The sequence below is a fragment of the Phyllobates terribilis genome, unplaced genomic scaffold (assembly GCF_046119375.1).
Source record: "Phyllobates terribilis strain yellow unplaced genomic scaffold, ASM4611937v1 Scaffold_7__3_contigs__length_470593459, whole genome shotgun sequence".
NCBI lineage: Eukaryota > Metazoa > Chordata > Amphibia > Anura > Dendrobatidae > Phyllobates > Phyllobates terribilis.
In genome coordinates this window covers 430,487,354-430,514,102 of record NW_027362767.1, presented here as the reverse complement: position 1 = coordinate 430,514,102, position 26,749 = coordinate 430,487,354, and the positions used below count along the sequence as shown (strand labels likewise).

Here is a 26,749-nt window from a genome sequence, read left to right as displayed (position 1 = left end):
TTATGTATTCACTGTATAGCATTATTATGTGTGCACTGTATGGCGCTGTTATGTATTCACTGTATAGCATTATTATGTGTGCACTGTATGGCGCTGTTATGTATTCACTCTATAGCACTATTATGTGTGCACTGTATGACGCTGTTATGTATTCACTGTATAGCATCATTATGTGTGCACTGTATGGCGCTGTTATGTATTCACTGTATAGCATTATTATGTGTGCACTGTATGGCGCTGTTATGTATTCACTGTATAGCATTATTATGTGTGCACTGTATGGCGCTGTTATGTATTCACGGTATAGCATTATTATGTGTGCGCTGTATGGCGCTGTTATGTATTCACTGTATAGCATTATTATGTGTGCACTGTATGACGCTGTTATGTATTCACTGTATAGCATTATTATGTGTGCAGTGTATGGGGCTGTTATGTATTCCCTGTATAGCATTATTATGTGTGCAGTGTATGGCGCTGTTATGTATTCCCTGTATAGCATTATTATGTGTGCACTGTATGACTCTGTTATGTATTCCCTGTATAGCATTATTATGTGTGCACTGTATGACGCTGTTATGTAATCACTGTATAGCATTATTATGTGTGCACTGTATGGCGCTGTTATGTAATCACTGTATAGCATTATTATGTGTGCACTGTATGGCGCTGTTATGTAATCACTGTATAGCATTATTATGTGTGCAGTGTATGGCGCTGTTATGTATACACTGTATAGCATTGTTATGTGTGCACTGTATGACGCTGTTATGTATTCCCTGTATAGCATTATTATGTGTGCACTGTATGACTCTGTTATGTATTCCCTGTATAGCATTATTATGTCTGCACTGTATGGCGCTGTTATGTATTCACTGTATAGCATTATTATTTGTGCAGTGTATGGCTCTGTTATGTAATCACTGTATAGCATTATTATGTGTGCGCTGTATGACGCTGTTATGCATAGGCGGATTATAATGAGGGCAATCCGGGCGACCGCCCGGGGCCCCGAGCCTCCAGAGGGCCCGCGGCTCCGGGCGGAGTGTCCAATGCCCGATTGCCCTCATTATATGTGCGGGCCACCGCCGCACATACCGGTAGCAGTGGCGGGAGGGGGGGCCCCGTACCGCTCCCCCAGCAGCGGCCGCCGCTACTTCTTCATCGGCCGGGCCAGCACTGCAGCAGTTAACCTCCCTGTGCGCGGCCGTGTCTCCTAGCTGTGACGTCACGCAGTGCGCACCCGGCCTGCACTGCTGCACCGAAGAGCCTGAGGACTGGAGCCGAGCCGGGGGATGGTGTGTGTGTGTGTATGTGTGTGTGTGTGTGTGTGTGTGTGTAGGCAGATGTCATTGTATGTATGTGTGTGTATGTGGGCAGATGTCATTGTATGTATGTGTGTGTATGTGGGCAGATGTCATTGTGTGATGTGTGTGTGTGTATGTGGGCAGATGTCATTGTGTGATGTGTGTGTGTGTATGTGGGCAGATGTCATTGTGTGATGTGTGTGTGTGTGTGTGTGGGCAGATGTCATTGTGTGATGTCTGTGTGTGTGTGTGTGGGCAGATGTTATTGTGTGATGTCTGTGTGTGTGTGGGCAGATGTCATTGTATGTGTGTGTGGGCAGATGTCATTGTGTGTGTGTGTGTGTGTGTGTGTGTGTGTGGGCAGATGTCATTGTGTGATGTGTGGGCAGATGTCATTGTGTGATGTGTGTGTGTGTGGGCAGATGTCATTGTGTGGTGTGTGTGTGTGTGTGTGTGTGTGTGGGCAGATGTCATTGTGTGATGTGTGTGTGTGTGTGTGTGGGCAGATGTTATTGTGTGATGTCTGTGTGTGTGTGGGCAGATGTCATTGTGTGATGTCTGTTTGTATGTGTGTGTGTGGGCAGATGTCATTGTGTGATGTCTGTTTGTGTGTGTGGGCAGATGTCATTGTGTGATGTCTGTTTGTGTGTGTGGGGGGGGCAGATGTCATTGTGTGATGTCTGTTTGTATGTGTGTGTGTGTGGGCAGATATGATTGTGTGATGTCTGTTTATATGTATTTTTGTGTTTCAAATGTGTTTATGAGTGTATGTATATGTCTGTATATGTTTGTGTGTGTGTGCGTGACTGCGTGCGGCCACCTGCTGAGTATAGTTGGCGCCGTGCGGCCTCCTGCTGTATCTGGGGGGGGCGCCGTGCGGCTCCCCGCTGTGTATAGATGGCTACGTGCGGCCTCCCGCTGAGTATAGATGGCGCTGTGCGGCCTCCTGCTGTCTCTGGGGGGGGGGCGCCGTGCGGCCTCCCGCTGTGTATAGATGGCTATGTGCGGCCTCCCGCTGAGTATAGATGGCGCTGTGCGGCCTCCTGATGTCTCTGGGGTGCGCCGTGCGGCTCCCCGCTGTGTATATATGGCTACGTGCGGCCTCCCGCTGTGTATAGATGGCGCTGTGCGGCCTCCCGCTGTGTATAGATGGCTACGTGCGGCCTCCCGCTTAGTATAGATGGCGCTGTGCGGCCTCCTCCTGTCTCTGGGGGGGGCGCCATGCGGCCTCCCGCTGTGTATAGATGGCTACGTGCGGCCTCCCGCTGAGTATAGATGGCGCTGTGCGGCCTCCTGCTGTCTCTGGGGGGGGCGCTGTGCGGCATCTATACTCAGCAGAAGGCCGCACGTAGCCATCTATACACGTATACTCAGCAGGAGGCCGCACGTAGCCATCTATACGGTGCCATCTATACACAGCGGGAGGCCGCACGGCGCCATCTATACACAGCGGGAGGCCGCACGGCGCCATCTATACACAGCGGGAGGCCGCACGGCGCCATCTATACACAGCGGGAGGCCGCACGGCGCCATCTATACACAGCGGGAGGCCGCACGGCGCCATCTATACACAGCGGGAGTCTCAGTGCTTTGCAAGAGCAGTCAATAAATTCTGCTTGACTAATTCTGAGCACCATAAAGTCTGGTTCGCTTCTAACCTGCTGTCTTCATTTTCAGCTTGCTGAATTCTAACTCATTTACTGTCATTCGAGACGATGCCTTTGCTGGTCTCTTTCACCTTGAATACCTGTAAGTGCTCCACTTAATGTCATATTTTTGATTCTGTTCTTCTTCATCTTTTGGCATGTGCAATTGTATGAGCAAGTATTCATATGAATTTATGACCTACTTAAACCTTCGAGGACCTTAAATTTTATTCAATCAAATTTTTTTCCAGTTTAAAACTATGGGACATATATGTGCCTTGGTCCTCAAAGGGTTTTTAAAGGGGCTGCAAACATAAATACGAAAAAAATAATTCAATTAGTGCTTTTTGTGTTCATTTAATTTTTATTTGAAGTCCATTTTTTTTATATACCTTGAAATTAAGCCCTACCCCATGGAATGAAGCCCTACCTACATGACATCTGAGAGCTACATGGATCCCGCTTGTGAGGTGCCTGTGCGTCACTACTATTCAGTTTTAGGGTCCACTCACTAAGCCATATATTCTCTCATGCAAGAGAATAGGGCCAATTATTCTAATGACACTCGGCTCAAACTCTGTCAGAGCTTCAACTGAGTGTGATCCGATTCTCTCGCAGCACAGATATGGAGAAGACGGAGAACTTACTTTCTCCATCTTCTCCATAGTCTCTGTGAGTGTTCATCGGACTGCACTTGGATGACATCCGTGTGCAGTCTAATGTTTTACGTGCACCCATAGACTTGTATGGGTGCACATGGTCCGAATATCGAATGAGATTATTTTCTCATGCCAATAATAGCAGATCTACACTGTCCCATAGTATAACATAGGGCCGAGTCCTATCCGATAAAACATCACATAGCATTCGGCCGTGTTATACGACAGTGTGAGCGAGCCCTTAGAGTCAAGGAATATTTACATGTAGATGATGATATTACTCTCCAAGTGTATATTTTTTTAGGCGAGTTCATAGTAAATGCTTTGCCTTTTTGACATGTGATCAACTAAAGAACAAGAAAGATTTAGGACTTCCCCTATAGAGAAACGGAAAATAGTTTGGAGGACTTGCATGTCCTTTTTTATTTATTATGAGAAAATCATAAAAGATCCCGTTTTTTAACCATGCTGTGACTTTCTGCTGAGGGAGAGGGAGAGAGCTGCCCTATTCAGAGTCTGTAATAAGACCTGCTGACAAAAGTGTTGAAGATACAGTCTAATGTGAATTAACAATGAAAAAAAGTTAATTTCACAAATGGCTTGTATTTTTTTTAATACAAACTTTTTTGTGTTTACAGCTCCTTTAAAGGGAATCTGTCATCAGGTTTTTGCCACCTAATCTGAGAGCAGCATAATGTAGGGTTAGAGGCACTGATTCCAGTAATGTGTCACTTACTGGGCTGCTTAGTGTTGTTTTGATAAAATCATTGATTTGTCAGAAGGTAATTATCACTAGATGACTAGTAAGTTCTGTAGGACCCCACCCCCATCACTGATCAGTAGATTTCTGTGTACACTGAGCATGGGCAGAAAGCTGCCAATCAGTGGTGTGGGTGGGGCTATACAGAGCGCAGCATTCAGAGAGCTGCTAGATCTGCAGCAGATGAAACGGTGATTTTCTCAAAATGACAACAAGCAGCTGAAAAAGTGACACATCGCTGGAATCAGGGTATCTGCCCCTATATTGTGCTGCTCTCAGATGGGGCAGCACAATTAATATTGTGCCAAATTAATTTCCCGTGAACTATCACATGATCTATCACAGGGGATCATGTGACATGTCACGTGATAAATCAGGTGGGGGGGGGGCCCACGCCTTCTAAACTGCTCGGGGCCCTTGCTACTCTTAATCCACCCCTGCTGTTATGTATTCACTGTATAGCATTATTATGTGTGCACTGTATGGCGCTATTATGTAATCACTGTATAGCATTATTATGTGTGCACTGTATGGGGCTGTTATGTATTCACTGTATAGCATTATTATGTGTGCCCTGTATGGCGCTATTATGTAATCACTGTATAGCATTATTATGTGTGCGCTGTATGGCGCTGTTATGTATTCACTGTATAGCATTATTATGTGTGCACTGTATGGCGCTGTTACGTATTCACTGTATAGCATTATTATGTGTGCACTGTATGGCGCTGTTATGTATTCACTGTATAGCATTATTATGTGTGCACAGTATGATGCTGTTATGTATTCACTGTATAGCATTATTATGTGTGCGCTGTATGGCGCTGTTATGTATTCACTGTATAGCATCATTATGTGTGCTCTGTATGGCGCTATTATGTGTGCACTGTATGGCGCTGTTATGTATTCACTGTATAGCATCATTATGTCTGCACTGTATGGCGCTGTTATGTATTCATTGTATAGCATTATTATGTGTGCGCTGTATGGCGCTGTTATGTATTCACTGTATAGCATTATTATGTGTGCACTGTATGGCGCTGTTATGTATTCACTGTATAGCATTATGTGTGCACTGTATGGCGCTGTTATGTATTCACTGTATAGCATTATTATGTGTGCACTGTATGGCGCTGTTATGTATTCACTGTATAGCACTATTATGTGTGCACTGTATGATGCTGTTATGTTATCACTGTATAGCATTATTATGTGTGCACTGTATGGCGCTGTTATGTATTCACTGTATAGCATTATTATGTGTGCACTGTATGACGCTGTTATGTATTCACTGTATAGCATTATTATGTGTGCACTGTATGGCGCTGTTATGTATTCACTGTATAGCCTTATTATGTGTGCACTGTATGGCGCTGTTATGTATTCACTGTATAGCATTATTATGTGTGCGCTGTATGGCGCTGTTATGTATTCACTGTATAGCATTATTATGTGTGCACTGTATGACGCTGTTATGTATTCACTGTATAGCATTATTATGTGTGCACTGTATGGCGCTGTTATGTATTCACTGTATAGCATTATTATGTGTGCACTGTATGATGCTGTTATGTAATCACTGTATAGCATTATTATGTGTGCGCTGTATGACGCTGTTATGTATTCCCTGTATAGCATTATTATGTGTGCGCTGTATGACGCTGTTATGTATTCCCTGTATAGCATTATTATGTGTGCAGTGTATGGCGCTGTTATGTATTCACTATATAGCATTATTATGTGTGCACTGTATGGCTCTGTTATGTATTCACTGTATAGCATTATTATGTGTGCACTGTATGGCGCTGTTATGTATTCACTGTATAGCACTATTATGTGTGTACTGTATGGGGCTGTTATGTATTCACTGTATAGCATTATTATGTGTGCACTGTATGGCGCTGTTATGTATTCACTGTATAGCATTATTATGTGTGCACTGTATGGCGCTGTTATGTATTCACTGTATAGCACTATTATGTGTGTACTGTATGGGGCTGTTATGTATTCACTGTATAGCATTATTATGTGTGCACTGTATGGCTCTGTTATGTATTCACTGTATAGCATTATTATGTGTGCACTGTATGACGCTGTTATGTATTCACTGTATAGCATTATTATGTGTGCACTGTATGGCGCTGTTATGTATTCACTGTATAGCACTATTATGTGTGTACTGTATGGGGCTGTTATGTATTCACTGTATAGCATTATTATGTGTGTACTGTATGGGGCTGTTATGTATTCACTGTATAGCATTATTATGTGTGCACTGTATGGCTCTGTTATGTATTCACTGTATAGCATTATTATGTGTGCACTGTATGGCGCTGTTATGTATTCACTGTATAGCACTATTATGTGTGTACTGTATGGGGCTGTTATGTATTCACTGTATAGCATTATTATGTGTGCACTGTATGGCTCTGTTATGTATTCACTGTATAGCATTATTATGTGTGCACTGTATGGCGCTGTTATGTATTCACTGTATAGCACTATTATGTGTGTACTGTATGGCGCTGTTATGTATTCACTGTATAGCATTATGTGTGCACTGTATGGCGCTGTTATGTATTCACTGTATAGCATTATTATGTGTGCACTGTATGGCGCTGTTATGTATTCACTGTATAGCATTATTATGTGTACTGTATGGGGCTGTTATGTATTCACTGTATAGCATTATTATGTGTGCGCTGTATGACGCTGTTATGTATTCACTGTATAGCATTATTATGTGTGCACTGTATGGCGCTGTTATGTATTCACTGTATAGCACTATTATGTGTGTACTGTATGGGGCTGTTATGTATTCACTGTATAGCATTATTATGTGTGCACTGTATGGCTCTGTTATGTATTCACTGTATAGCATTATTATGTGTGCACTGTATGGCGCTGTTATGTATTCACTGTATAGCACTATTATGTGTGTACTGTATGGGGCTGTTATGTATTCACTGTATAGCATTATTATGTGTGCACTGTATGGCGCTGTTATGTATTCACTGTATAGCATTATTATGTGTGCGCTGTATGACGCTGTTATGTATTCACTGTATAGCATTATTATGTGTGCGCTGTATGACGCTGTTATGTATTCACTGTATAGCATTATTATGTGTGCACTGTATGGCTCTGTTATGTATTCCCTGTATAGCATTATTATGTGTGCACTGTATGGCACTGTTATGTATTCACTGTATAGCATTATTATGTGTGCGCTGTATGACGCTGTTATGTATTCACTGTATAGCATTATTATGTGTGCACTGTATGGCGCTGTTATGTATTCACTGTATAGCATTATTATGTGTGCACTGTATGGCGCTGTTATGTATTCACTGTATAGCATTATTATGTGTGCGCTGTATGACGCTGTTATGTATTCACTGTATAGCAGTATTATCTGTGCACTGTATGGCGCTGTTATGTATTCACTGTATAGCACTATTATGTGTGTACTGTATGGGGCTGTTATGTATTCACTGTATAGCATTATTATGTGTGCGCTGTATGACGCTGTTATGTATTCACTGTATAGCATTATTATGTGTGCGCTGTATGACGCTGTTATGTATTCACTGTATAGCATTATTATGTGTGCACTGTATGGCTCTGTTATGTATTCCCTGTATAGCATTATTATGTGTGCACTGTATGGCACTGTTATGTATTCACTGTATAGCATTATTATGTGTGCGCTGTATGACGCTGTTATGTATTCACTGTATAGCAGTATTATCTGTGCACTGTATGGCGCTGTTATGTATTCACTGTATAGCACTATTATGTGTGTACTGTATGGGGCTGTTATGTATTCACTGTATAGCATTATTATGTGTGCGCTGTATGACGCTGTTATGTATTCACTGTATAGCATTATTATGTGTGCGCTGTATGACGCTGTTATGTATTCACTGTATAGCATTATTATGTGTGCACTGTATGGCTCTGTTATGTATTCCCTGTATAGCATTATTATGTGTGCACTGTATGGCACTGTTATGTATTCACTGTATAGCATTATTATGTGTGCGCTGTATGACGCTGTTATGTATTCACTGTATAGCATTATTATGTGTGCACTGTATGGCGCTGTTATGTATTCACTGTATAGCATTATTATGTGTGCACTGTATGGCGCTGTTATGTATTCACTGTATAGCATTATTATGTGTGCGCTGTATGACGCTGTTATGTATTCACTGTATAGCATTATTATGTGTGCGCTGTATGACGCTGTTATGTATTCACTGTATAGCATTATTATGTGTGCAGTGTATGGCTCTGTTATGTATTCCCTGTATAGCATTATTATGTGTGCACTGTATGGCACTGTTATGTATTCACTGTATAGCATTATTATGTGTGCGCTGTATGACGCTGTTATGTATTCACTGTATAGCATTATTATGTGTGCACTGTATGGCGCTGTTATGTATTCACTGTATAGCATTATTATGTGTGCGCTGTATGACGCTGTTATGTATTCACTGTATAGCAGTATTATCTGTGCACTGTATGGTGCACATTATAGAAGTATTATTAGCGCTATATTGCGGTATAGTTTAAGTGCAGGATTTAGTAGAGAATTGCAGAATGATCACTTGGCAGTCCTTTGCAGTGATACGGTCAGGTTATGAGGGTTGTACGTTGTGCCGCTGTGGTGCGGTTTTACCACAATGCTGGGAGATGTCAGTCTGTTTGCCATAGAGCGTATTTGAGACAGATCAGCGACAGACACTGCTCTATGGAGAGTTCTCTGAGGACCGTAGAAGGGACTTTTTCATTTTTTACAATTCCACTTAATAATTCACGTCCCTCTACCTCCATCTACTGGTCAGTCATCGGTAGTGCACATCTCACATAGTCATTCTGAACATTTTATAACCTATTAGCAGCAGCTGATGACGGATTCATACCTGTGGAGTCCGCACTGCCCAGCTTTCTAGTGACATGTACAAGGAATCTGTGCACTGCACGAACAGAGATTTTCGCTGCACTTTATCCCCTTTGATGCCGCAGTATCAAGATATCAGCATTTAAAAGGTTGGAAATGGGGGAAGGTGTCGAATCTGTCGTCCATTGAACTTCCCGAGACATGAATGCGGGGAGCCAATGGCATTGCCACCGAAGTCCCCTATGTATAACATGTTAGTTCACTACTGTATGAAGCCCAGACTGTGGCAGGGCCATGATTCTACACTGGCAATTTTACGGTATTCTGCAGTATTACACAATATTGTACAAGTCATCCTGAAAATCCTATGGACTCAGTCACATTTTCATATCCATGTAACACTTTGCAGGTACTGTGAAACACAGCAAAAAATGTGCATAAAAAACACGGCAAATATAACGCTGCAAAAACGCAACATGTGAACATAATCAAAAACCCATGTGTGTATGGATCAAAGAAGCTCTATGGGACCATGCGTGATAAAAAAAAATGGACGGCACTAGGACTTGTCACATGGATGTGTGAATGCAGAAGAGGGCGGTGCAACCACTGTTCCGGAGACATGAGGGAAGAGTTTTTGGCATGGACAGGAAGAGTCTGTGTGAAGACACGCGGTCTTCTGTGGGCGTAACACTACTCAGACAACACAGGGTGAGGGTAAAACAGTGTGGCAATACTTTATTGAACCACAAAGCGGACAATAAACACATAGAACAGTCCCAGATAATACCCAAGATTCTACAACATTACACAGTCTCACCCTTCCGCTGGCCCGACTGGGATAGGACAGCTGCGACTTTGGGACTTCCAAGGCCAACTACCTCAACTAGTGGTCCCCCGATTCTGGTGGGCCCCCACAGAGAGAAGGTAGCGGCAAGCTTAGGAAGCTGACAGTCCATCGAGGTACAAGGCTAGGAGACCCGAGGGTCCCACCATGGCCTCTCCGAAAGTTTCCATGGGACCAGATGACCGGCGGGTTCCAATCTGGCTTCTTTGAATGTCTCCATGGGTTCCAGGCAACCGGAGGGTCCAACCTGGCAACCCCAAACAACATATCCATGGGGCCAGATGACTTCATCATCCCAACCTGGTCTCCCTAAATGTATCCATGGTCTCTCTGATGGTCAATGGAGCAGATCTGTATCTTTCCAGTCAGGGCCATATACCCTTAGGCCGGAATCATGTAGAATCCAAATCTGTGTCTCTTTGGATGGAGCCTCCATGCTATCCATCTACTGTCCTGAAGGATGTCTCTCTTTCTCCTTGTAAAGTCTTTCTGATTCTCCTTGATTCTGCTTGCAGCACTACAGACATCCCTGCTTATATGCTTCACAGGTCAAGGGTCAGGGATGAAGGTGGAAGGGGCTCAGGACTCATTGTTTTTGTTATGTTCTGCTACCAAAGCTAAGGAAAGAGAGGAGATCTGTCCCTACTATAGGACTCAGCTGAATCCCTACGATGTAACAGGGAACCTGATCCTGCGATCAGACCTGCTAAAGTCCTAATCTAGTCTGTACGGAGACCTATAGATGTGGGGAGGGAATCCCTACAAGTACTAGGGACTGGGAAGAATATGGGACACCTCCTAACAGAAATAGTAGCAGACAGACGAACAAACAAAATAGATAGAACATAGAGGTCCGTAGACCAAGCAGACTAACAGAGTTAGATACAGAGCACAGGCTAGCTAGAAAGTAGTAATACAATGAAGTCCAGCAAAGCCAGAAGGGCGGAGCAGGACTAAATAGGCCAACAAGGTCATGTGACCAGCAAAGGAAAAAAAAACTAACAGCAAGGTTCTAACAGTACCCCCCCTTCTAAGAGGATCCTCCGGATCCCCTAGGACCAGGCTTATCAGGAAATCTCCTGTGAAACGCTCTGATAAGTCTGGACGCGGAAACATCATCTGACCTCACCCAAGAGTTATCCTCGGGTCCGAAACCTTTCCAGGCCACAAGATACTGCAAACTACCTCTATACCGTCTAGAGTCAAGGATGCGAGAAATTTCATATTCCCCGTCCTCCACCACCGGAGGAACAGAGGCAGAGGCGTCACCATCCGACACAACAGCTTTTTTTAACAGAGAGACATGAAAGACCGGATTAATTCTCCAGGAGGTAGGAACCTCCAACCTAACAGCAGATTGGTTGACAACCTGAAGCACCTTAAAGGGCCCTACAAACTTGGGACCCAATTTCTTAGAAGGAATCCTCAACCGCAGATTCCTAGAGGACAACCAAACCATGTCACCAACAGCAAACAAAACCTCCTGTCGTTTCCTATCAAAGTAGTCTTTAGATTTTCTGTTGGCCTCCTGAAGATTACCACGCACATCCGTCCAAACTCTTTCCAAATCACCGGAAAAATTCTCCTCCTCAGGCACGGCAGATCCCAACTTGGAGAACGACCCAAACGACGGATGTCTCCCAGAACAACAAAAAAAAGGCGAACAACCAGCAGAAGAAGATGTATGATTGTTCAGAGCAAATTCGGCAAGTGGCAGAAACTCAGACCACCCCTCTTGATTGTCTGCCACAAAACAACGCAAGAACTGCTCAACATCCTGGTTTTTCCTTTCTGTCTGGCCATTAGATTCAGGATGATATCCGGACGAAAACGACAAATGAATTCCCAACCTGTCACAAAAGGCACGCCAAAAACGAGCCACGAACTGAGGTCCCCTATCAGAAACAATGTCAGTAGGAACGCCATGAAGTCTGACAATTTCCTTGACAAAGGCCTTAGCGAGAGTTTTAGCGCAGGGCAGTTTGACGAAGGGAACCAAGTGACACATCTTGCTAAAACGGTCCACGACCACCCAGATGACAGTAAAACCCTCAGAGGGGGGAAGGTCAGTTATAAAGTCCATAGCCAAATGTGTCCAAGGAGCACTGGGGACCTCCAAAGGACAAAGCAACCCCGCAGCAGGAGTATGTGAGGACTTAGATCTAGCACATATAGTACATTGGCGCACCCACTTAATGACTTCCTTCTGCCATCCAGGCCACCAAAAACTGCGACCCACCAGTCTCTTGGTCTCAGAGATTCCGGGATGACCTGCCAACCGAGATTCGTGACGCTCAACAAACAAATCTCTCCTAAAGGTCCCAGGCACAAACAACCTCCCATGAGGAGTGTTAGATGGGGCATTCTCCTGAGCTTTAAGAATCTCATCTTCCAAAACGGAGTCTAAAGCAGCTATCACAACACCTTCTTGTAAAATGTTTTCCTCTTTCTCAGCACCGACTATGGGAGAAAAACTGCGAGACAAGGCATCCGCCTTAACATTCTTAGTACCAGGGATGTAAGTAACGGAGAAATTAAACCGCGAGAAAAACAGTGCCCACCTAGCCTGACGGGCATTCAGGCGCTTGGCAGCATCAAGATATATCAGATTTTTATGATCCGTAAGAACCTGAACGGGAAATTCCGCACCTTCCAAGAAGTGGCGCCAGTGTTCAAATGCGAGTTTAATAGCCAATAATTCCCGATTACCAATATCGTAATTCAATTCAGTCTCCGAAAAAATTTTTGAAAAAAAGGCACAGGGATGTAATCCATCCCCGTTATCCTGAGACAATACTGCGCCAACCCCCACAGAGGAAGCATCAACCTCAACCAAAAACGGCCTAGTAACATCAGGCTGCATAAGGATGGGAGCAGAGGTGAACCTCTCCTTGAGATACACAAAAGCTTCAATGGCCTCAGAAGACCACTGAACCGCATCAGCACCTTTCCTGGTGAGATCAGTCAGAGGTTTGACAATACTAGAAAATTTTTTTATGAATTTTCTATAGTAATTGGCGAAACCCAAAAACCTCTGTATCGATTTCAAACCAATAGGCCTAGGCCATTCCTGCACAGCCTGAACCTTAACCGGATCCATCTCAAAACCTTCGCTGGAGATAATGTAACCCAAAAAACTAATTCTCTGTACAGCGAACTCACATTTCTCCAGCTTAGCAAAAAGCGAATTGTCCATTAACAACTGTAATACCTCACGCACGCTCCGCCAATGAGACTCCAGATCTGGCGAATAAATCAAAATGTCATCCAAATACACAACCACACTTTTACCGATCAAAGGTCTAAGGATGTCATTAATCAGATTCTGAAAAAATGCAGGAGCATTAGTAAGACCAAAAGGCATAACCAGATTCTCAAAATGACCCACAGGAGTGTTAAAAGCAGTCTTCCATTCATCACCCTCCTTCATGCGCAACAGATTGTATGCCCCCTTAAGGTCAATTTTAGAGAACCACTTGGCCCCCAATAACTGGTTAAACAGATCAGGAATCAATGGCAGTGGGTAAGGATTGCGTACCGTAATTTTGTTAATCTCACGAAAATCCAGACAAGGACGTAAACCGCCGTCCTTTTTTTTTTACAAAAAAAAATCCAACCGCCACAGGAGACTTAGAGGGCCTAATGTGACCGGCGGCCAAGCTTGTCTGTATGTATTCCTCCAAAGCCTTCCTCTCAGGAATAGTAAGGTTAAATAAACGACTTTTAGGAAGAGTCGCTCCAGGGACAAATTCAATAGAACAATCATAGTCTCTATGGGGAGGCAAAACCTGCGATTCCTTCTCAGAAAAAAACTCTCCAAAAATCCTGAATAGGAACAGGCAATTCTCCCCTATCCAAAGCTGCAATACGCCCGTTACAACACTTGTCATAACATTTATGGCTCCAGGATTTAATTTCACTGGTAGACCAATCCAGTACAGGATTGTGAAATTTTAACCAGGGCAAACCCAATATTACTGGAGAAGGCAAGTTATTCAACACTACCAAATCCAATTTCTCATGGTGAACACCATTAATAGTGAGAGGAAATTCACTGACCTTGAGAGTAATATTCTTCAAAGGGGAACCATCCACAGAAACCACAGCAATGGGGGATGATAAAGGTTCAGGTTTTAAATTGAGTTTTTCCACGAATCCCCCATCAATTACATTCAGTGTAGACCCGCAATCAACAAACACCCGAAATTCCATCAATTTTTTCTGAGCAATCGTGGAAGCAGCTAAAAATATACCCTTGGAATTTAAACAGGCAATACGGGCATGACTGACCATTTTTTTTTCTTTCTTCATACGAAGCTCACAGTCTTTAATCAAATGACCAGATTTTCCGCAATAGAAACACAAGCCTGCCGAAAAACGACGGTCTTTTTCTTGAGAGCGAGGTGCCACCGATCCAATCTCCATCGGTTCACCACTGTTAATACACACATTATCATAACCAGAAACTGACATAGCAGAGGATTTGCTCTCATTAACCCTTGCACGCAGTCTTCTATCCACCCGTATAGCTAATTGCATAGCCTGTTGCAAATCCTCAGGTGTAGGATAAGCAATTAGCAGGTCTTTAACCCTTTCACTGAGCCCAGCAAGAAATAGACTTTTCAGAGCAGAATCGTTCCACCCTGTTTGAGTGGACCAACGACGAAAATGTGTACAAAATTTTTCCACATTACCCGATCCTTGTTTTAAACATCTCAACTCAGTCTCAGCTGATGCGACACGGTCAGGATCATCATATAATAGTCCCAAAGCAGAAAAAAAACTATCCACTGATCTGAAGCATGAATCACTAGGTTGCAAAGAAAAGGCCCACTCCTGAGGCTCTTTGCGCAAAAGTGACATTATGAACCCTACGCGCTGGGATTCATCCCCAGAGGACTTAGGTCTCAAACGAAAATACAATAAGCAAGCATTTTTAAATGAAAAAAATTCTCGGTGTTCACCAAAAAATAAATCCGGCAAACATACCTTAGGCTCCAAGAAATGTGCTCCAGAATAGTTACTCACGTGCTGACGGAGCTCGGCCACCTCCAGAGAGAGTCCCTGCAGGCAATGAGCCAAATCCTGAACCGACACCATGATGGAACAGAAAAATCTTTCCTTAGAGAATTTGCTGGCTGGACTTACTGTTATGTTCTGCTACCAAAGCTAAGGAAAGAGAGGAGATCTGTCCCTACTATAGGACTCAGCTGAATCCCTACGATGTAACAGGGAACCTGATCCTGCGATCAGACCTGCTAAAGTCCTAATCTAGTCTGTACGGAGACCTATAGATGTGGGGAGGGAATCCCTACAAGTACTAAGGACTGGGAGGAATATTGGACACCTCCTAACAGAAATAGTAGCAGACAGACGAACAAACAAAATAGATAGAACATAGAGGTCCGTAGACCAAGCAGACTAACAGAGTTAGATACAGAGCACAGGCTAGCTAGAAAGTAGTAATACAATGAAGTCCAGCAAAGCCAGAAGGGCGGAGCAGGACTAAATAGGCCAACAAGGTCATGTGACCAGCAAAGGAAAAAAAACCTAACAGCAAGGTTCTAACAGTTTTAGCATTTAATCAACTTGCATAGTTTGTATGCATCCTGCTCTTTAAATCAACATCTAGCTGGCTTAGTACAATATGTCATTAGCATATTAACAAACATCATTGTTTCCGAAGGAAGAGCAGTCAATATCCAGTTTTATACACATAATAGTATGTACTTCTTGACCAGCCACAGAAATACACATATACATTTAAAAGTCAACACAAAGATAATAGTGTATTTCTCTTGGATTAACAAATTTAAACGTCTGGCTGATTAATATTAGAAGCTTGGACGTTACAGTCTGCAATTCAGTTTGCAGGGCGTCTGCAGAGTATGGTGGAAGTGCCATTCAGGGGAGACTGCAGGGAGTCATTGCAAGTGACAGGGACGGCACAGAGCCGGAGTGCCGAACGGCTGCCCTCAGAGCAAGGAGATGATTAACATTCAGGATCAGTCCAAGGCAGCAAACCACATGTGCAACTGCTTAACCATAATCTGAGAGACATATTGGATGTCCTCCATTGCTGTCGTTGCTCTAACAACCGAATATTGTAGATAGAGACAGTTCACTTAAATATCAGTAATCGGGATTCTCGGAGCTCTGGCCGCGTCGTTTATTCTTAGTTTCCTCCCTCACACTATCCGCCGTAGTGTCGCTGTCGCCATCCACCTGCATCATTGCATTCATACCGCAAAAAAGGGGCCCGACGCAACCCCATCGACCAATAAATGAAAAAAGTTATACATCTAGGACTAAAAGGAGGAAAATCAAAAGGAAAGAGGGGCCCATGGTCTCTGCCGCCCCAGGACCCGTATAAACCCGGAGTCGGCCTTGTCTGTACTTATTGACACACAAAAAACGGACAGTGATTCTGTGGCAAAAAATGGCGCAATTTCACACAGAAAATAATTAAGGTGTGATTAATATTAATGACCCCAGTTCACACAAAAAATAACCAATGTGTGATAAAATTACAGTTATTCTGTGCACAAAATTGCCAATGTGTCATCTTATGAAGTGGTAATTAATCTGCCAATAAAATGGGGAAATTTCAGACAAAAGATAACAACCACTATGTGACAGAGAAATGGACAGTAAGGCCCACAAACATGGCAACGCACACAAAAATATAAATCATTGGTTCTTCTAGGCCGAGATCTGATCATATTGAGTTATCCTGTGCACAAAATGGTGGAATTTCTTACAAAAAAAATAAAAAGACAGAAACGTGATTAATATGATTTGTCGGCTGATCCGGGCCCAGAATACGTCAGTATTACACATAAAATGGCCGATGCATGTATTGTGGGTTGTTTGGCCGGGGCCTAAATTTTCACTCTTCTCCTATACTTTCTTTTCTCTGTCCTCCTGACTCCTATCTTCCCATGGTGGCATGTTGGACCTTTTCCGGTGTGGGGTCATGGGTGGTATATAATGGCCGCCACAGATTCTCCGGGCATCAGGGGCACCTTGACTTGGGCTGGTGTGAAGGCTCATTCACATTGCAGCCTGGCGTGTCACTGATGGCCTGAGCCTCCTGCATCTACAATCATCATCGTTCCCTGAACTAGAAATCTCTGTAATTCTGGAGTGTCTCAGCCTTTGCTCTACTTCACCAGTAGGGGCAATGTGAGCAGCGACTGAGTGCCTCGATTTGCATAGTCATGCCTAGAGTGCCTCGATTTGCATAGTCATGCCTAGAGTGCCTCGATTTGCATAGTCATGCCTAGAGTGCCTCGATTTGCATAGTCATGCCTAGAGTGCCTCGATTTGCATAGTCATGCCTAGAGTGCCTCGATTTGCATAGTCATGCCTAGAGTGCCTCGATTTGCATAGTCATGCCTAGAGTGCCTCGATTTGCATAGTCATGCCTAGAGTGCCTCGATTTGCATAGTCATGCCTAGAGTGCCTCGATTTGCATAGTCATGCCTAGAGTGCCTCGATTTGCATAGTCATGCCTAGAGTGCCTCGATTTGCATAGTCATGCTTGGAGTGTCTCCAATTGCATATGGCGCTGCCATGTTGGCAGAATTCAGAGTAGGACTCTAAATAAATAGTCCCATTTTGGCTAAATTGATGAAGGATTCTCCCTCTTTGCTTAGAGAACCCAGTGCCAGGATTCCCAGATGGGATCAGCATGGGCCAAGACCTCCGGACAGTGAAGAAGTTTGGGGGCCACATCGTATTTGTCCTTGAAACCACTGGGGCACCATACATAGATCTTCTGCCAGGACTTTGCCTCTTTTCCTCTCTCGTTCGGGTTCAGTTTTGCTCCGAATGATTAGCTCTCACTCTGAGTGTTTCTGTAGGACACGATGCCTGCAATTATGATTGGACCAAAGGACCCCAAACCTTCATTCTTTAGTGGCCCAGTCGGATGGAGTCTTCCATAGATGGCTTCATTTTTGGTCCTGGCTTTTTAAAGTTTCCTTATTTTCACTTGTTTTTAGGCAATGATAATAGAATTACAGAAAATCTCGTAGAATGTATGATTTTTTTGAGGTGGAAAAATTTGCTGAGTTTTTCAGGCAGAAGCTTCTTCAGGAAACGGTCCCTTTTCATGGCGTTTTTTGAGGAGTTTTTTTTTTTTTTCTGAAGACTGTTTGAAGAATTTTTTATTTTTTTTTCCTGAAGTGTTCTTTGCTTCCATCTAATTGGACAGTTCATTATTTGAAGCAGATTCCATCAGGCTTCACGGAAGTGAAATGCACTTTCTTTATTTTCACCAGACTTTTTAAAAACCTCTTTAGAAAAAAAAAAACACTTAAATTGCCTTAATATGAACTGCATACGTTTATGTGTTTCTGCTACAAAAACAAAAACCATGGAAAAAAAATGCACATTTTGCAACAATTTACACACCGAAAACGCAACATAAAATTGACTGTCTAGTACATTACAGTGAATTAAAAAACTCACAGAAAATAACACACTGTGCACTACAGGGGCATTTTCTTGTGAACAGGAAGTTTGCTGCAGGCAGATTTGAAGTGCTTTTGATGTGGTTCTTGGTGCAGAATCTGGGCCAAAACCACATCAAGAAACTCTGTGTGAACATACCAGTGAAGAAACTTGAAGCTTATGGGCCACAAATTGTCTAACAGGACCCCCAACAATCATGGGTCTCTTTCACTGAAGATAGTTTTCACTGGGGGGTGTGTACTTCTGCCTCCTGTATGACACTGACCAATCATAAGCAGGCAGCAACATAGAGGTGCAGAAGGATCTGTGATGTCATCGAGGTCACATGATCGGAGTCCACAGATCCTGCCAGACGGAGTGTGCAGCGTAAATAACCACTGACTGTCTATTGCACAGAAGTGTGGCGCTATTATCTCCAGTTTATATTTCCAGGTGAAAATTAAAAAAAAAAAAACTTTTTATTCCACTCTGCACCCATTATTACAATTTGTGTCCGATTCAACATGAAAAATTTGGTGAAAGGTCTTCTTCTGATTCAGAGGGAAGAGTTAATTTCATGGGGGAATATTGCACAACATGAGGGATGCAGGATACCTGACCTGCAGGTCCTGGGTCGCTTGTGTTATTTTTGGGCATAGGGTACAGACTTGTGATATATATACCGTAATTTCACAGCATGTAGTTACACCCCTGGTCCTCATGGTGGTGGTAGAATTCCATAGATGATCATGTGCCACTTCCTTCATTCTCCTTATCTGGGGGGCTGCACTGTTCCCCCTCTCTGCTCCTGTACTCCAGAAAACCACTCTGTGTATGTTCTGCAAGCATGGCCCCTATGTACAGATCACTGGGCCTCCAGGGTTCTGCTACGCAGGGGGTTGAGTATTGTGGATCGGCTGCAGGTCACGAGGATTTCCCATCCAGTGCACATATAGATTGGGGTCCTGTATATGCCTATGAAATCATCTGTGCAGTTTCTCTGAGTGGAACCAGGCTTCAGACTTCTCAAGGGAGTGGAATTACTCTAGAACAGTCCGGCTATTGTGAATTCACAGATTTAATGCAAATAATGTCAGTGACTCCAAATCTGTTCAATTCGTGTTAATGGGTTTTTTTCTGCAGGAAGCCCTATGTAGATATATTGGACTGTTACGGAAATTCTTGCAACCATGTAAATGAGGACGTCTCTACCTTTTATAAGTGATATGTGATAGGAATTCAAAATGTATTAATTCCCCATTTCACAGTAAAAGCAGAATGATCTGTGTCTACAACGCTACCAGGAAGGCAGTACTATCTGTGACTAGCACTATGAGGAAGGCAGTACTATCTGTGACTGTAGCACTATTAGGAAGGCAGTACTATCTGTGACTGTAGCACTATGAGGAAGGTAGTACTATCTGTGACTGTAGCACTATGAGGAAGGCAGTACTATCTGTGACTGTAGCACTATGAGGAAGGCAGTACTGTCTGAGCCTATAACACTATTAGGAAGGCAGTACTATCTGTGACTGTAGCACTATGAGGAGGGCAGTACTATCTGAGCCTATAACACTATTAGGAAGGCAGTACTATCTGTGACTGTAGCACTATGAGGAAGGCAGTACTATCTGTGCTTGTAACAGTATTAGGAAAGTAGAACTATCTGTACTTGTAACACTATTAGTACTGCCTTCCTATCTGTGCTTGTAAAACTATTAGGAAAGGAGTACCATCTCTGCTTGTAACACTATTAGGAAGGCAGTACTATCTGTGCTTACAACAGTATTAGGAAGGCAGTACTGTCTGTGCTCATAACACTATTAGCAAGGCAGTACTATCTGCACATATCCCCCCTACATTACCGTCCGCGGTAGTTGTGGCGATAGGATCTGCATCCTCTGCATATGCCATACTTGTCTTAGTTGGGGATATCCCTTTAAACCCCTCACTGCTGTTAGTGATCAGGGATGTTTCCTGCCCTAGACCACCAGGGATGCAAATCTCTTTACTGTCCTAAACTGCAAGTAAAATGCAGTCGAATAATCCCCTGTAATTTACTCTCTGACCAGCAGATGGCGCATGTGCCCCATTACTGCGAGGATTTGTCTTGTTGACACAATGTTGATAAAACTGTAATGTAATGAAAATAGTAATTATCTCGTAAACAGCATCGCATTATTGCTGTGTAATTGTGTAATATACCGCCATTATGCGTAACAGGTAAATAAATAATGTGCCGGCGCAGGGGATAAATCAGACCCAGCATCATCATCATCATCCAGGCTTGTAGAGGTCACTGATTCATCGCAGGGTCATCCCTATTCCTGGTGATGACCCTCATCCTGCTGTAGTGGGGTCACTGCCCGTCAGACTCCGGAGAAAGCTCCGCACAGGCTTCAATCTGCAGGAAAAGCTAAAGAGCTTTATGCACTCAACCATGCAAGGAATCAGCCTCTTTCACTTTTTTTGCATATTTGCATAACCGTGTTCAACGGTTTTTCCCTAATTTTGCTTCTTGTGAGGTTCACGGACTGGACTCTGACAATGCAGGAGTCTGACCATAGCGGGGACCCCTAAATGTAATTTTATTTACTATTGATGTCCATTGCTTAAAACACAATAAATAACAAGGAATGATCTTCATTATATCGTGTAACTACTATATTACTGCCCCATGTAGTAGAATCTAACTACTATAATACTGCCACTATGTACAACAATATAAATACTATAATACTGCTCCTATGTACAAGAATATAACTACTATAATATTGCTCCTATGTACAAGAATATAACTACTATAATACTGCTCCTATGTAAAAGAATATAACTACTATAATATTGCTCCTATGTACAAGAATATAACTACTATAATATTGCTCCTATGTACATGAATATAACTACTATAATACTGCCCCCTATATACAAGAATATAACTACTATAATACTGCCCATGTATAAGAATATAACTACTATAATACTGCCCCTATGTACAAGAATATAACTACTATAATACTGCCCCTATGTACAAGAATATAACTACTATAATACTGCCCCTATGTACAAGAATATAACTACTATAATACTGCCCCTATGTACAAGAATATAACTACTATAATACTGCTCCTATGTACAAGAATATAACTACTATAATATTGCTCCTATGTCCAAGAATATAACTACTATAATACTGCCCCCTATATACAAGAATATAACTACTATAATACTGCTCCTATGTACAAGAATATAACTACTATAATCACCTGCTCTCATACAAGGTCGGTCCCCAGAGTAGCACCTGGTCCCTCTGCTCGGTCCTTCCCTGGTCACGAAGTCGATTGAGCCGCCGTACGGCCTTGGTCCCTCCGAGTTGATACCTAGTTACGCCCCTCTGGTCCCTCCTTGCACCGCAGCACAGAGGTTCCACCACCCTGATCCGTAACCACTACCCCCAAGGAATGATCTTCATTATATCGTGTAACTACTATATTACTGCCCCCTATGTACAAGAATATAACTACTATAATACTGCCCCCTATGTACAAGAATATAACTACTATAATACTGCCCTCTATGTACAAGAATATAACTACTATAATACTGCCCACTATGTACAAGAATATAACTACTATAACACTGCCCCTATGTACAAGAATATAACTACTATAATACTGCTCCTATGTACAAGAATATAACTACTATAATACTGCCTCCTATGTACAAGAATATAACTACTATAATACTGCCCCCTATGTACAAGAATATAACTACTATAATACTGCCCCCTATATGCAAGAATATAACTACTATAATACTGCCCTCTATGTACAAGAACATAACTACTATAATACTGCCCCCTATGTACAAGAATATAACTACTATAATACTGCTCCTATGTCCAAGAATATAACTACTATAATTCTGCTCCTATATACAAGAATATAACTACTATAATACTGCCCCAATGTACAAGAATATAACTACTATAATACTGCCCCTATGCACAAGAATATAACAACTATAATACTGCTCCTATGTGCAAGAATATAACTACTATAATTCTGCTCCTATATACAAGAATATAACTACTATAATACTGCCCCTATGTACAAGAATATAACTACTATAATACTGCTCGTATGTACAAGAATATAACTACTATAATACTGCTCCTATGTAAAAGAATATAACTACTATAATACTGCCCCTATGTACAAGAATATAACTACTATAATACTGCCCCTATGTACAAGAATATAACTACTATAATACTGCCCCCTATGTACAAGAATCTAACTAGTATAATACTGTTTCTATGAACAAGAATATTGTTAGAACCTTGCTCTTAGGTTTTTTTTCCTTTGCTGGTCACATGACCTTGTTGGCCTATTTAATCCTGCTCCGCCCTTCTGGCTTTGCTGGACTTCATTGTATATCTACTTTCTAGCTAGCCTGTGCTCTGTGTCTTGCTCTGTTAGTTTGCTTGGTCTACTTACCTCTATGTTCTATATATTTTGTTTGTTCGTCTGTCTGCTACTATTTCTGTTAGGAGGTGTCCCATATTCCTCCCAGTCCTTAGTACTTGTAGGGATTCCTTCCCCACATCTATAGGTCTCCGTACAGACTAGCTTAGGACTTTAGCAGGTCTGATCGCAGGATCAGGTTCCCTGTTACATCGTAGGGATTAAGCTGAGTTCTATCGTAGGGACAGATCTCCTCTCTTTCCTTAGCTCTGGTAGCAGAACATAACAAATATAACTACTATAATACTGCCCCCTATGTACAAGAATATAACTACTATAATACTGCCCCCTATGTACAAGAATATAACTACTATAATGCTGCCCCCTATGTACAAGAATATAACTACTATAATACTGCCCCTATGTACAAGAATATAACTACTATAATACTGCTCCTATGTACAAGAATATAACTACTATAATTCTGCTGCTATGTACAAGAATATAACTACTATAATACTGCCCCTATGTACAAGAATATAACTACTATAATACTGCCCTCTATGTACAAGAATATAACTACTATAATACTGCCCCCTATGTACAAGAATATAACTACTATAATGCTGCCCCCTATGTACAAGAATATAACTACTATAATACTGCCCCTATGTACAAGAATATAACTACTATAATACTGCTCTTATGTACAAGAATATAACTACTATAATTCTGCTGCTATGTACAAGAATATAACTACTATAATACTGCCCCAATGTACAAGAATATAACTACTATAATACTGCCCCTATGCACAAGAATATAACTACTATAATACTGCCCCTATGCACAAGAATATAACTACTATAATACTGCCCCTATGCACAAGAATATAACTACTATAATACTGCCCCTATGCACAAGAATATAACAACTATAATACTGCCCCTATGCGCAAGAATATAACTACTATAATTCTGCTCCTATATACAAGAATATAACTACTATAATACTGCCCCTATGTACAAGAATATAACTACTATAATTCTGCTCCTATATACAAGAATATAACTACTATAATACTGCCCCTATGTACAAGAATATAACTACTATAATACTGCCCTCTATGTACAAGAATATAACTACTATAATATTGCCCTTATGTACAAGAATATAAATACTATAATACTGCTCCTATGTAAAAGAATATAACTACTATAATACTGCCCCTATGTACAAGAATATAACTACTATAATCACCTGCTCTCATACAAGGTCGGTCCCCAGAGTAGCACCTGGTCCCTCTGCTCGGTCCTTCCCTGGTCACGAAGTCGATTGAGCCGCCGTACGGCCTTGGTCCCTCCGAGTTGATACCTAGTTACGCCCCTCTGGTCCCTCCTTGCACCGCAGCACAGAGGTTCCACCACCCTGATCCGTAACCACTACCCCCAAGGAATGATCTTCATTATATTGTGTAACTACTATATTACTGCCCCCTATGTACAAGAATATAACTACTATAATACTGCCCCCTATGTACAAGAATATAACTAGTATAATACTGCCCCCTATGTACAAGAATATAACTAGTAGAATACTGCCCCTATGTACATGAATAGAACTACTATAATACTGCCCACTATGTACAAGAATATAACTACTATAATACTGCTCCTATGTACATGAATATAACTACTATAATACTGCCCACTATGTACAAGAATATAACTACTATAACACTGCTCCTATGTACAAGAATATAAATACTATAATACTGCCCCCTATGTACAAGAATATAACTACTATAATACTGCCCCCTATATGCAAGAATATAACTACTATAATACTGCTCCTATGTACAAGAATATAACTACTATAATACTGCCCCCAAGCTGTGAGGTTGTGTTTTGTAGCTCTCCTCATGTCTGGAGCAAGCCCAGGGCGGGGAAGCTCCCCAGGCAAGGCCCAGGCTTCTCGGCCTACACTGGGACAAGGCTCCCAGGCTACTTCCAATGGGAATAATACACCCAGAGTCACTGTGAGACCTGTGACTGCAGCACAAAGCTCCAGCAAGAAAGAAGGAGATAAAGAATCTGTGTGTAAAGGTTTGGGAGGAAAACCAGCTCCAAGTGCAACAAAGAAGCCAGATGTGAGTAAAGAAATGCAGCAAAGTGTGAAGCTTTGTAATCCACCCAGTGGAAGTCCAGTCCGTGCACAGCCCCAGCCGGCAGCTCAGCCTCCATCACCATCAGGTGTGCAGCTCAGCTCTCCAGTCTGCAGACAGAGACGGACGTCTCTGGAGAAACAAACCCTCCAGGAAAATCTCCAGCAGCAGCATATGGTGTCCGGCATGGTGAATTCAGGTCGCACGAGGTCGCAGTCTGGTGTCAGCGGTAAACTTGCCGCAGTGCCTGAATCCAACAAGGTAGCCACAAAAACACCTGTGGTGGACGCAAGGGACAAGTCAGTATTCAGAGTCCCTGACCCTGTGGCCAAGCCTAAATCTGTGGAGACGCAGCGTGCCCCCGAGCTGCAGCTGGCGGAGGAGATACCCGGACTGGTCAGGAAGATGGGTGAGTTGCAGCAGCACAAACAACTGCTGCAGATGCAGATAGACTTTATCTATAATCTAAAAGCAACTAACCCTGAGAGTAACGCTGTATGTGACATGAAACTGAACTCACTTGGTGTAGAGCTGGCGAGTGTGGTGCAGGACATGGACAGTGTGCTGGAAAGCATGGGGCCCCTGAAGGAGACCTACGCAAACCGGGCACGGTTCGCCTCCTATAAGCAGGACTGTGCTGCGGAGTCCAGAACCCCTGATGTGAAGTCAGAGACCCCCCAGCTGCAGGCACGACCGGTGTTACAGGCTCCCCGCTTCTGTTTCCAGGTTGGAAAAACACTGCAACAGCAGGCAGCGGCGTGTGAACGGGAGTGTATACCTCAGATTCCAGCAGAGGCACCACAAGTCCCAGAGTGCCCCACACAGGAGCAGGACATTGCATGTGAGACTGTTTGTGCTGATGAGGCTGAAGCACAGACTGGCGCTAATGATGCTGTGCCTATGGGGTCGGGGGCTGGGGGGGATTTACAGGCTGTGATGGACGTTGTACTGTCTGATGATAATAATGCTGTTCATGATAATGTGCATGATATGGGTGATTGTCCCCCTTTACCATCTAGTACACAAGGTGTGACAGCCCCTCCTGCTGCAGACCCTATCCCTGTCAGCCAGCCTAGTGTGACCCGGCAGGTGCCCCCCAGGAATGCCTGGAGCCGCGGCGCTCCGTCTTTCACCTCCGGAGCAGGGTATACGGGCCAGACATTTAGGCGCATAAATGTAGTGCGTTTTAAATTCTTAGGTGCCAAGGAGGATCTCCCACAGCGCAGGTATGTGGTGAGAGAGCTACTATGCCGCCAGATGGGGTTTGTGCCGACTGAAATCCTGGCGGTAACTAATCTGCAGGACAGGCAGGGCTATGATGTCAGCTTTAAGCTCATGCCTGACCTGGATAGATTCTGGGCCAATTACCCCAAGTTCAGAGAAACTGAAGGCTGGAATAAGTTTATACTGGTTCCCATTTCCAGGCCAGATACCGTCACTGTGAATATCACCTTCTGGAATGAGGCCGTTCCCCCACAGGACATCCAGGTGTGGCTCCAGAGACATTGTGACCTCGTCTCTGGACTCACCAAGA

General features: G+C 43.0%; 1 long non-coding RNA gene across 1 annotated transcript in view; it reads left to right on the top strand.

Annotated features, from left to right (window-relative positions):
- The first annotated feature begins 1,093 nt into the window (after positions 1-1,093).
- LOC141155235 (uncharacterized) overlaps positions 1,094-26,749 on the top strand; it is a 39,425-nt gene continuing 13,769 nt past the window's right edge. The window contains exons 1-2 of the long non-coding RNA XR_012247525.1: positions 1,094-1,298; positions 2,985-3,056. This is a non-coding gene — a long non-coding RNA (uncharacterized lncRNA). The remainder of the gene's footprint in view (positions 1,299-2,984; positions 3,057-26,749) is intronic.